We start from the raw sequence: 12,556 nt of genomic DNA on the forward strand, positions 1-12,556 counted from the left end.
GCTGTGGAGAAGGAAGATAAGAAAGAAACAATCCAATACATGTAAAAGTATAAATTCTGTTGAATCTGAGAGGAAGAGAGCAGGTAAACGAATAGAGAATAATGGGAGGAAGAGGGTAGGAGAGGGTAGTGGTGTTGTCAAAGGAGGCTGGGGGAGGATTTAGTTTTCTCATAATTTCCAGCATCCAGGCCATCTGAAATAAAGCAAACATAGTTTAATAGACAACACAATTTTTTTTTTTTTTTTGAGATGGAGTCTCACTCTTTCACCTAGGCTGGAGAGAAGCGGCACAATCTTGGCTCACTGCAACCTCTGCCTCTCGGGTACAAGAGATTCTCCTGGCTCAGCCTCCCAAGTATCTGGGACTACAGATGTGCGCCACCACACCCAGCTAATTTTTTGTATTTTTAGTAGAGACGGGGTTTCACTGTGTTAGCCAGGATGGTCTCAGTCTCCTGACCTCATGATCCATCTGCCTTGGCCTCCCAAAGTGCTGGGTTTACAGGCATGAGCCACTGCACCCAGCCAGCAACACAAGTTTTTAGACAAGTGTGAGACCAAGTAGCAAACATAAGCTATGTTTGCCCATTTCTGCTTGCCAGCATAATTTTCCAAAGCTTCTGACTCTGTGAAGACCTGCAGCTCTCCAGAAAGATGCTTTGAAGACAACAAAACAGAATACACAGCCCCCATGTCTCTTGTCCTCTTGCCTGAGTCACTGCATTCCTTAAAAGATGAATGACCTCCAGCCTGGGCAACATGGCAAAACCTCATCTCTACAAAAAAATACAACAATTGGCTGGGCGTGGTGGTGTGCACCTGTAGTCTCAGCTATTCGGAAGGCTGAGGTGGGAGGATTACCTGAACCTGGGGAGGTTGAGACTGCAGTGAGCCATGATTGTGCTACTGCATGCCAGCCTGGGTGATGGAGTGAGACCCTGTCTCAAAAAAAAAAAAAAAAAAAGAATGGCCTTAATCCCTGGCTTTTCCTATACATAAGATGACATCTGACGGGGTTAGTGATGATGCCTCTGTGATCTAGGACCAGATGTACTCTGACACACAAACCTTGCTGTGATTCTGCTTTCATGTAATTCTGAGCAAGTCTGATGGGATTTTGCACATACAGAACCTCCACCCCTATATATAAGCAGGGATCTGAAACACTGGGCCAGAGCCTGCTCCTAGGCTAGAGGCCTCAATCTATAGTCTTCAGCAAGACTTCTGAATAAAGTTAACTTTAATTCTTTAAAAGCTTGATATTTTTCTTTACTTGACGGAAGTCTGCTGGTTTCCCTTCCAACCACATGGCCATGCATAAGCCCCCCTCTTTTTTTTTTTTTTGAGACAGGGTCTCGCTGTGTCACCCAGGCTGGAGTACAGTGTACAGTGATGTGATCGTGTCTCACTGCAGCCTTGATCTCCTGGACTCAAGCAATTCTTCCGCCTCAGCTGCCTGAGTAGTTGGGACTACAAGCATATGCCACCGCATTCGCCTAATTTTTAAAATTTTTGTAGAGACAGGGGTCTCACTATGTTGCCCAAGCTGGTCTAGAACTGTGTTCAAGTAATCCTCCTGCTTCAGTCTCCCAAAGTGCTGAGATTATGGCCGGGTGTAGTGGTTCATGCCTGTAATCCCAGCACTTTGGGAGGCCGAGGCAGCAGGATTGCTTGAGGTCAGGAGTTCAAGACCAGCCTGGCCAACATAGTGAAACCCCATTTCTACTAAAAATACAAAAAGTAGCCAGGCATTGTGGTGCGCACCTGTAGTCCCAGCTACTCAGGAGGATGAGGCAGGAGAATCGTTTGAACCCGGGAGGTGGAGGTTGCAGTGAGCCAAGATCATGTCACTGCACTCCAGCCTGGGTCACAGAGTGAGACTCCATCTCAAACAAACAAACAAGCAAACATACCCAAAGTGCTGAGATTACAGGCATGAGCCACTGCACCCGGACTTCAGCCTTTTCTCTCCTTTTTTTTTTTGAGATGGAATCTTGCTCTGTTGCCCAGGCTGGAGTACAGTGGTGCAATCTCAGCTCACCACAACCTCCGCCTCCTGGGTTCAAGCAATTCTCCTGCCTCAGCCTCCCAAGTAGCTGGGACTACAGGTGTGTACTACCACGCCCGGCTAATTTTTGTATTTTTAGTAGAGATGGGGTTTCACTATGTTGGCCAGGCTGGACTCGAACTCCTGACCTTGTGATCCACCTGCCTTGGCCTCCCAAAGTGCTGGGATTACAGGCGTGAGTCACCATGCCCATCCTAGCCTTTTCTTTATAGAAATTCCAGAGCTGTGAATTGTCTGCCAGCCACAGAAGATGACCATTGTCTTGGGGTTACTGGATTCATCAATGAACCATACATATGTTGGGTACCTTTTATGTGGCAGCTACAAAGAAGCAAAGAATAAGACTGACATGAAACTTGCTTGCGTCACTTTACACTCTAAGAGCCTCTTCCACCACTGTTAAACCATTTCTTCTGACCCCATGAGGCTAACTTTTCTTCCCCTTAGCAGAAAGTAAGCCCTTTGTTAGACCTCAGCAGAAGAGGGTGACCAAGGCATAACAGCCTGAAAGAGACCTCATGAAGACAAACAAGAAGTTATGATTAATAAAAACCTCTGTCAAGGCCAGGCGCAGTGGCTCACACCTGTAATCCCAGCACTTTGGGAGGCTGAGGTGGACAGATCACCTGAGGTCAGGAGTTCAAGACTAGCCTGGCCAACATGGCGAAACCCCGTCTCTACTAAAAATACAAAATTTAGCCGGTGTGGTGGCAGGCGTCTGTAATTTCAGCTACTTGGGAGGCTGAGGCTGAAGAATCGCTTGAACCCAGGAGGCGGAGGTTGCAGCGAGCCAAGATCACACCACTGCACTCCTATTCTTGGGCAACAAAAGCGAAGCTCCATCTGGAAACAAAACAAAACAAAACAAAACAAAACAAAAAACATCTGTCAGTTGCAAGTCTAAATAATGAAAAGCCGACTTCAAACCATCGTGTAATTTTTATTGTATTTTTGTTTGGCATCATTTAATTATTGGTTGGCATTAAACCAACACTTATATAGTTCTCCCAGGCGTTGTTCTGAGCACATTATAAAAATTAACTCATTTAATCGTCATAACAACCCCCATGAAATAGGTCTTTTTTTTTTTTTTTTTTTTTGATATGGAGTCTCGCTCTGTCACCCAGGTTGGAGTGCAGTGGCGTGATCTCGGCTCACTGCAAGCTCCGCCTCCCGGGTTCACGTCATTCTCCTGCCTCAGCCTCCCAAGTAGTTGGGACTACAGGTGCCCGCCACCATGCCCGGCTAAGTTCTTGTTTTTTAGTAGAGACAGGGTTTCACCGTGTTCGACAGGATGGTCTCGATCTCCCGACCTCGTGATCCACCCACCTCGGCCTCCCAAAGTGCTGGGATTACAGGCTTGAGCCACCGTGCCCGGCCGAAATCGGTCTTAATGTCATCCCCATTTCACAGCTGAGGATACTGAGACACCAAGAGAAGGAGTTTGCCTAAAGTCACTTAGTAAATGGAAGGGCACATCTTTGAACTAGCAATCTGGCTCCAGAGTCCACTTACTTAACCCCGTGCAGTGTGGCCTCTCAGTAGTATGTCTACTAATGTACTTAAAAAGAGCACACACTGCACTTATGTATGTTTTTGTTTAACTTGTGGACAAAGACTTATGGATAGGTGCAACAAATAAATCCTCTTTTGCAACCCAGAACTCATTGTTCAGCATGAGTTTTGATACATACAAGAAGGGATATTTTGATACCTGAGACAGTTAACTGATGGGAGTATTGATAGCCATAAAGGTTGGTTCCAGGCCAGGCACAGTGGCTCATGCCTGCAATCCCCACACTGAGGTGGGAGTATTGCTTTAAGCCAGGAGTTCAAGATCAGCCTGGGCAAGAAAGTAACACCTCATCTCCACAAAAATTTAAAAATTAGCTGGATATCAGGGCATGTGTCTGTAGTTGCAGCTACTCAGGAAGGGGAGGCTAAGGAAAGAGGATTGAGCCCAGGAGTCGCAGGCTGCACTGACCTTTGATGGCACCACTGTACCCCAGCCTAGGTAACAAAGACAGACCGTGTCTCTTAATTTAAAAAAAAAGTTTCCTGGCTAACACGGTGAAACCCTGTCTCTACTAAAAAAACAAAAAATTAGCCGGGCATGGTGGCAGGAGCCTGTAGTCCCGGCTACTTGGGAGGCTGAGGCAGGAGAAGGGCGTGAACCCGGGAGGTGGAGCTTGCTGTGAGCCGAGATTGCACCATTGCACTCCAGCCTGGGCAACAGAGCGAGACTCCGTCTCAAAACAAAAAAAAACAAAAAAAAAAACAAAGTTGATTCTAGGACTGTAGAATAGATAGTTAAACAGCATGGGATACGAGGGAAATCCTCAGCTGTATTAATTTTATATTCCAATTTCATGTTGACTTGATACATAGGATGGCTTTTTGTTTTAAAGGCTTTTATCTTGAGAACATGATGTCTGGAGTTAAAGGTATTGGCATATTCCACACATCTGTACTATTCTTGAGTGCGATCGCTTAGGAATGAATATGATTTGAACTAAATTCATGTTTAGAGAGGGTGTCAAATTGAGAATCAGGCAGATCCACCTGCACTAAAAATGACCTTAAAGTAAATTGGTTGAAGAAATTAGATCCCGTGGCCAGGCGCGGTGGCTCACACTTGTAATCTCAGCACTTTGGGACGCCAAGGCAGGCGGATCACGAGGTCAAGAGATTGAGACCATCCTGGCCAACATGGTGAAACCCCTTAGCTACTGAAAACACAAAAATTAGCTGGGTGTGGTGGGGCACACCTGTAATCCCAGCTACTCGGGAAGCTGGGGCAAGAGAATCACTTGAACCTGGGAGGCGGAGGTTGCTGTGAGCCAAGATCATGCCACTGCACTCCAGTCTGGCAATAGAGCTAGACTCCGTCTCAAAAAAAAAAAAAAAAAAAAAAAAGAAATTAGATCCCAAAGATTCTTGGTGAATTTTGAAGTCTTCTTCAGTATATCCATATTAAAAGGAGATGACAGAAGCAAAAAAAAAAAAGAATTATGGGCTGACAGGACAACTGGATTAAAATAAGCATCAGTTTCATTAAAAAGGGCTAACTTGAAGATAAATCTTTTGACTCCAGATCTTTAGAAGATCTAAAGTGACCTTGATGGACAGTGGAAGAAATCACAACACAAATGGAATTCCTTGAATAAAAATTGATTGACTTAAAAAAAAAGCATACAAATGGTACATGGCTGATAGCTGTTCTATCTTATAAACTAGATCTCTCAGGGCTAAATAAGTAATTTTAGGACTTGGGGTATTTAAGGATATTGAGGCTGTCTTGTGCTTTTGGTAAGGAAAAATAACCAAATAAGCAAGTTATAAATAGAAGTAAAAACCTTCCACTGTAATGTTGCCATGTAGCCTCTAATTTTACCTCTGTTAGGGCAGGTAGGCGTATTAAAATGCTGGAACTGAAAAGCTAGAGGTTTATTCCTTATGGGGTCTGAAAGCTATGCCCCTAATCCCCTACATATAATTCTAAGCCTGTTTGTCTCCCGCTTTTTGTTACTCAGGGCTCGATCTCGATGGAGACAGTGTTACATGAGTTTCACTAACACTGCTAGAAAGTGTGTTTTTCCTGATTTTGGAACCTTGGTGGGGGTGAATTGGGGATTTCCACTTGGCTTGGAAAAGGCTGAAAATCTGCCTTGGTGAAAAAGTTTAGCTGCATAATTTTTCTTTGCTTTATCATTGCTACCTGTCACCAGCAAAATTAACCCATCCTGAGGTTTTGCATGAAAACAATTTTTTAAAACATTAATCAATTAAGAACATTAAACATTTTTTTGACATGAGGTCTTGCTCTGTCACCCAGGCTGGAGTGCAGTGGCACAACGTAGCTCACTGTATCCTTGAACTCCTGGGCTCCATCTATCCTCCTGCCTCAGCCCTCGGAGTAGCTGAAACTACAGGCTCACATTACTATGTCCGGCTAATTTAAAAAGTTTTTTTTTTGTGTGGAGATAAGGACTCTCTCTGTTGCCCGGGCTGGTCTTGAACTCCTGGCCTCAAGCAATCCTCCCACCTCAGCCTCCCAAAGTGCTGGGATTACAGGCATGAGCCCCATTTATTTTTTATAGAGACGGGGTCTGCTATGTTGCCCAGGCTGGCCTCAAACTCCTGGGCTCAAGCGATCCTCTCACCTCAGCCTCTCGAGTAGCCAGGACTGTAACTGGGCACCACCACACCTGGCTCTTTATTTACTTATTTAGAGATATTAAAACAATTTTGAATATCTTTGGCTCATGTAATTTTCTTCCTGCCCCAGACCAGAATCCTTTAGCAGTCTCAGTCTCAAAACTCAGGCACCATCCTTTGCAATTTAACAGCAGAGGGTGCTGTGAGCCTGTGGCTGCCAAGGCCTCCGCCAGAAGAAAAAGATTAAAGAGCCCCTCATTCAGCCAGTCTGAAAGGAGGCTTCTGGTTGTCCTGTGCCCTTGTGGCTTCTGATGACTTGCCCATGGAATGTGGAGTATGGCGTTTCCCAAAACACAAGCAGGAAATCAAGGGACAAGCTATGGCCTTCTGGAAATTATCATCTCTATTTTTGACAAGTTTCAGTTCTTCTCCAATTAAATTGATGCTTGATATTTTGTGCATTTAACTCCATCATTCTAGCCAAACTGGAGATTTCTCTTTTTTTGTTTTTTTTTCTGAGACAGAGTCTTGCCCTGTCACCTAGCCTGGAGTACAGTGGTGCGATCTCGGTTCACTACAACCTCTGCCTCCTGGGTTCAAGCGATTCTCAGCCTCCTGAGTAGATGGGATTACAGGCGTCCACCACCATGCTTGGCTCATTTTTGTATTTTTAGTAGAGACAGGGTTTCACCATGTTGGCCAGGCTGGTCTCGAGCTCCTGACCTCAAGTGATCCAACCACCTCGGCCTCCCAAAGTGCTGGGATTATAGGCATGAGCCACCGCGCCCGGCCAGAAGACAAGACTTAAGGCCTGCAGCTCACTGAGGACTTCAACATTCATCATCACGTAAAGCAGCTGTTATGTTGCAATGTCTTTATCGGCAGTCCTCGGTCAGTTTCACTCTTTCCTATATCCTATATATTCCTCTTTCTTGAATTGTTCTCTTATTTTGCTGGAGTTCATCCAACAAATCGAATCAAATCAAATATTGTTTGTTTGCTGTTTGTCTACCAGTATCTCTGTTTTGTTTGTGTTGAGAATCTTGTCAATGTTTATAGCCCAGGCAACTGCTGATGCCAACAGAAGCCAGTCTTTGCAGCCCAGCTTTGCTCATATGTTGCCCTCATTGGGCCTCAGTGATCCACCCACCTCAGCCTCCCAAAGTGTTGGGATTACAGGCATGAGCCACTGCGCCTGGCCAGCAATCTATGATTTTGAAATGAATTTAAGAATTAATGAAGCAGGAGCAGTGCACTTCCTACACCAACAAAGGCAAGCTGCCTGCAGTTAGGTAAGGCAAGGTTGGCAGGAGCAGTGGGACGGACAGATACTCTGATTTTATGTATAATCTTTTTTTTTTTTTTTTTGAGACTGGGTGCTGTGGTGCGATCTTGGCTCACTGCAACCTCTGCATTCCAGGTTCAAGTGATTCTTCTGCCTCAGCCTCCCAAGTAGCTGGGATTATAGGCGCCCACCATCACGCCTGGCTAATTTTTGTATTTCTAGTAGAGATGGGGTTTCACCATGTTGGCCAGGCTGGTCTTGAACTCCTGACCTCAGGTGATCCACCCACCTTGGCCTCCCAAAGTGCTGGGATTACAGCCATTAGCCACTGTGCCAGACCTGTATAATCATTTTGAATGTAAAGAGTTGATTGTTGCTAACCACAATCATTTGTCCATGATGTGCTTCATTGTTTCTTTTTCCTTTGACAAAAAACCCTGTGTTCTCATGGCAAGTCGTTTGTTACTTGCCAGGCGAACCAACCTCATTTTTTTCTTTCTGGTAACAGTGGCGGCAGCAGGGGCACTCGAGGAGCTCAGGCAGCCCATGTGTGTGTTCTGGTGCTTCAGGACTGAGTGCAGCTCTGGATGTTGTGATTATAGCTCAGCCTTTGCTTACTCATTTCTCATAGAGGATGAGCCTAAAAGTAGGCTTGAATCTTAAACCTTTTTTTTTAATTAAAAAATTGGTTTTTTGATTGTTTAGTTAGGCAGCAGAGGAGTCTTCTTGTTTTTATGGGACGGTTGATTAAGTTTAACCACCCAGAAAGAAATGTTTCTCATTAAGAAACATTAGGCTGGTCCGATGGTAGTGGGTCATCAGAACTTATTAACATTAGTGTCACTAAAGTTGGTATACAACCCCCCATTGCTAAATTTCACTGGATTAAGAAAAAAAGAAACATTAGTTAAGAATAAAACAAAACACAGTTACCTGCCAGGTTTTTTTTTTTTTTTTTTTGCAATTGAGTCTTGCTCTCTCACCCAGGCTGGAGTGCAGTGGCACGATCTCAGCTCACTGTAACCTCCAACTCCCGGGTTCAAGAGATTCTCCTGACTCAGCCTCTCGAGTAGCTGGGACTACAGGCGCCCGCCACCACACCTGGTTAATTTTTTTGTATTTTTAGTAGAGATGGGGTTTCACTGTGTTAGCCAGGATGGTCTCAATCGCCTGACCTTGTGATCCATCCACCTTGGCCTCCCAAAGTGCTGGGATTACAGGCGTGAGCCACTGCGCCCGGCCAAAAATGTTTTTTTAAAAAGAAAATAAATTAGTGAAAGCATGAACTTTGGAGTCCACAGTTTTCACCCTGCCATTTTGATTGTGTGTTTTAACTCAGGTGACAAGGTGACATTTTCTCATAAATACATTTAAATCAGCATTCTACCAACACTGATGACTTTTCATTAAAACTCTATAAATTGCAGATTAATACACAAAACCACAAAGCAGAATAGTACAACTGACTCTTTTTTTTTTTTTTTTTTTTTTTTTGAGACAGAGTCTTCTTGTCCTGTGGCCCAGGCTGGAGTGCAGCAGTGCAATCAGAACTTATTGTAAACTCTAACTTCTGGGCTCAAGGGATTCTTCTGCCTCAGCCTCTCAAGTAGCTGGGATTATAGGTGCAAGCCACCACACCAGGCAATTGACTTTTAATATTTATCACATTTTTTTTTAACCTTTAGAGAAATCTCTGATGTATCTGATGAAATTTTTGTCTGCAGTTCAATAGCTCTTTCAGTTTCATATTGATTTTTGATACTCTCTTCAAGAGGCATTGATGGATCTAGAAAAAAAAAGGTTTTTCATATTCTCAGTACTCTTTTTTTTTTTTTTTTTTTGAGATGGAGTTTCACTCTTGTTGCCCAGGCTGGAGTGCAATGGTGCGATCTCGGCTCACTGCAACCTCTGCCTCCCAGGTTCAAGTGATTCTTCTGTCTCAGTCCCCGAGTAACTGGGATTACAGGCATGTGCCACCATGCCCAGCTAATTTTTGTATTTTTAGTAGAGACGGGGTTTCATCACATTGGTCGGTCTGGTCTTGAACTCCTGACCTCAGGTGATCTGCCCACCTTGGCCTCCCAAAGTGCTGGGATTACAGGTGTGAGCCACCACGCCCGGCCTACTTCTTTTTTCAAAATGTTAGCTTCAGTTATTTGTTTCTTTTGTAATTTCGTATTTTTGTGTTTTTTTGTGGAGATGGAGTCTCCCTATATTGCCCAGGCAGGTCTTGAACTCCTGGGCTCAAGTGATCCTCCTGCCTCAGCCTCCCAAAGTGCTGGGATTACACATGCGAGCCACTGTGCCTTGGCCCTCAGTTATTTCTGGATGATGAGATTGGAGTGATTTTTAGTTTCATCTTTATACTTTTCAGTAGTTTCCAACATTTCTGAATGAAATGATCTTCTTTGTAATTCATTTGTGTGATACTTTTCTAATGACAAAAAGCAAGATAAAGAGCCAGGTATGGTGACGTGCACCTACGTAATCCTAGCTGCTCAGGAGGCTGTGGCAGGAGGATCACTCAAGCCCAGGAGTTCGAGAGCAACCTGAGCATCATAACAAGACTCTGTCTCAACAAAAAAAATTAAGTTAAAATACTCTGTCAGAGCAATAAAGACCTTAAACTTCCCAAATGTCAACTCAGTAAAACAACAACAAAGTTCCCTGAGACACTCTCAGTTACGATTTTACTCCCGAAGCAGTCACTGTCTTGGAAGGATGACTGGCTCTCAGGAGGCTGCCTCAAACGATGCATGTGAAATTCATGTGGGCTTCCACTGTGTGTGTATGTGTGTTTTGGGGTTGTGTTTCCTGCTGTTTATAACAGGAGGATAGTCTGGTCAACCAGAACAAGGAGACCAAGCCAACAGACATCACCATCAGCAAAGGGACGGTATAATGGAGGTTGGCAAGGCAAATGAGGGCTAGTAAAGGAAATGCAATTACAGTGAGGGTGAAGATTAAATCTCTATGCAGGAATATTGCAGATAAAATAAATGAAAACAATTATATCTTTTTTTTCTTTTATAGAGAGGGGGTTGCGGTATGTTACCCAGGCTGGTCCTGAACTCTGGGTCTCAAGCAATTCTCCCGTCTTGCCTTCTAGTGTTGGGATTACAGGCATGAGCCACCGGGCCTGGCCTGAAAATATTTTATATTGAATAAAAAATTACAACATAGAGTTCAATTGGAAACATTATTGTGAACCCATAAGCTTTAAGAGAAATATAATTTCCTGGCTCTGACCCTAAAATACAGTTTTAGGGCCATTAACAGCATTTCTTTTTCTTTTTCTTTTTCTTTTTTCTTTTTTTGAAATGGAGTCTCGCTCTGTTGCCAGGCTGGACTGTAGTGGCTCAATCTTGGCTCACTGAACCTCTGCCTCCCAGGTTCAAGCGATTCTCCTCCCTCAGGCTCCTGAGTAGCTGGGATTATAGGCATCTGCCTAATTTTTGTATTTTTAGTAGAGACGGGGTTTCACCATAATGGCCAAGCTGGTCTCGAGCTCCTGACCTCATGATCCACCTGCCTCAGCCTCCCAAAGTACTGGGATTACAGGCGTGAGCCACCATGCCCTGGCCACAGCATTTCTTTTCCTTCTTCTTTTTTTTTTTTTCCTTTTTGAGATGAAGTCTCTCTCTGTTGCCCAGGCTGGAGTGCAGTGGCATGATCTCAGCTCACTGCAACCTCCGCCTCCCGGGTTCAAGCAATTCTCCTGGCTCAGCCTCCTGAGTAGCTGGGATTACAGGCACACACCACCACGCCCAGCTAATTTTTTGTATTTTTAGTAGATATGGGGTTTCCCCATGTTGGCCAGGCTGGTCTCGAACTCCTGACCTCAGGTGATCCTCCTGCCTCAGCCTTCCAAAGTGTTGGGATTACAGGCTAGGCCACTGCACCTAGCCCATTAACAGCATTTCTTCTGCTAACCTCCCACTCTCATGCACCCATCAAAAGGAAATGAGACTTCTTAGTGGGTGGCTGATTCTGTGTCTTGGAACAAGGAAAATTTGGAATGGGCCTAGAACACAAGGATTTTAGGCCAGCAATGGTAGAAGGATAAGGAAGCCGCTGTCCAAATTGCAACAATTTGACATCAAAAAAAGAACATAGTAATTATGTTTATTTATAATTGACAATTATGATTAAAATAAGTTCAGTGTGTGAAAGACCTCAAAATAAAAAAAGTTGATATATGATTTTCTGATATATGACATATGATTTTTCTCTGCTTTTATGATATTTGAAGCATCATAAAGGGGACGCAGAGCTGGAGTGTCACAGGGGCTGAGGCAATGTAATTGGTTAAGCCACCAGTAGGGTGTGTGATCACCAAACAAAAAGAAAAAGTCCTACACTGAAAGCCCATGGGGTTGAAGCAGGATTTGGTTCACGCTAGAACTTCTGAGAGTCAGTGTGTATCTTGATAAACAGCAACAGAGCTTAGTCATGAGTTCCCAGTAACTGGCTGCTCAGAGAGTTTGCTCCCCACCTCCTGGGAAGAACTTTCCTGGGAAGAGGCCAATGTTTCTATCTAAGCCTGTCCCGTCCTCTGAGTTTCCAACCTTCTAATTTCAAGTTGGGAGTGCCTCCGAACATGTTTTTGTTGAGTCATTTGTGGAGCTCTAGAATTGTTGAACCTATCGTTTGTTTTCCAAGTTAGGGGCAAACAGTAATATATTGCTCATTTATTATTCAACCAAGATATCTGGAGTCCTCCTCATGTGTTAGGCCAGGGCTAGGCACAGGGTTTAAGTGCAAGAGTGAGCAAAGCAGGCATGGAGCTGCACTCATGGGGCCTAGTCTAGTGGGGAAGACGGACATGATCCAAATAATCACAAAGTGACGTTTGGTAGAGAGCAAAGTAAAAGGGGTGCTTTGGCAGGCCCAGAAGAGGAACTTGATCATGACTCATGGTGGGTGGGCAGGGAGGCTTCCTTGAGAAAGTGATACCAATGTGGAGGACTGAATTATGTGAAGAGGCAGAAGAGTGTTCTAAGAAGGGGTGTGTGTAAAAGCCCAAGCTCGGAGGAGGGCTGGAG

The 12,556-nt window shown here is 44.3% G+C and overlaps 1 non-coding gene across 1 annotated transcript; it reads left to right on the top strand.

Annotated features, from left to right (window-relative positions):
* Window positions 1–3,647: 3,647 nt before the first annotated feature.
* On the top strand, window positions 3,648–3,775 carry LOC112437662 (small nucleolar RNA SNORA40). The gene has a single exon (XR_003026221.1). It is a non-coding gene; the product is annotated as a small nucleolar RNA SNORA40 (small nucleolar RNA).
* Window positions 3,776–12,556: the final 8,781 nt, after the last annotated feature.

Source organism: Pan paniscus, chromosome 19 (genome assembly GCF_029289425.2).
Source record: "Pan paniscus chromosome 19, NHGRI_mPanPan1-v2.0_pri, whole genome shotgun sequence".
In the NCBI taxonomy this organism is placed as follows: domain Eukaryota; kingdom Metazoa; phylum Chordata; class Mammalia; order Primates; family Hominidae; genus Pan; species Pan paniscus.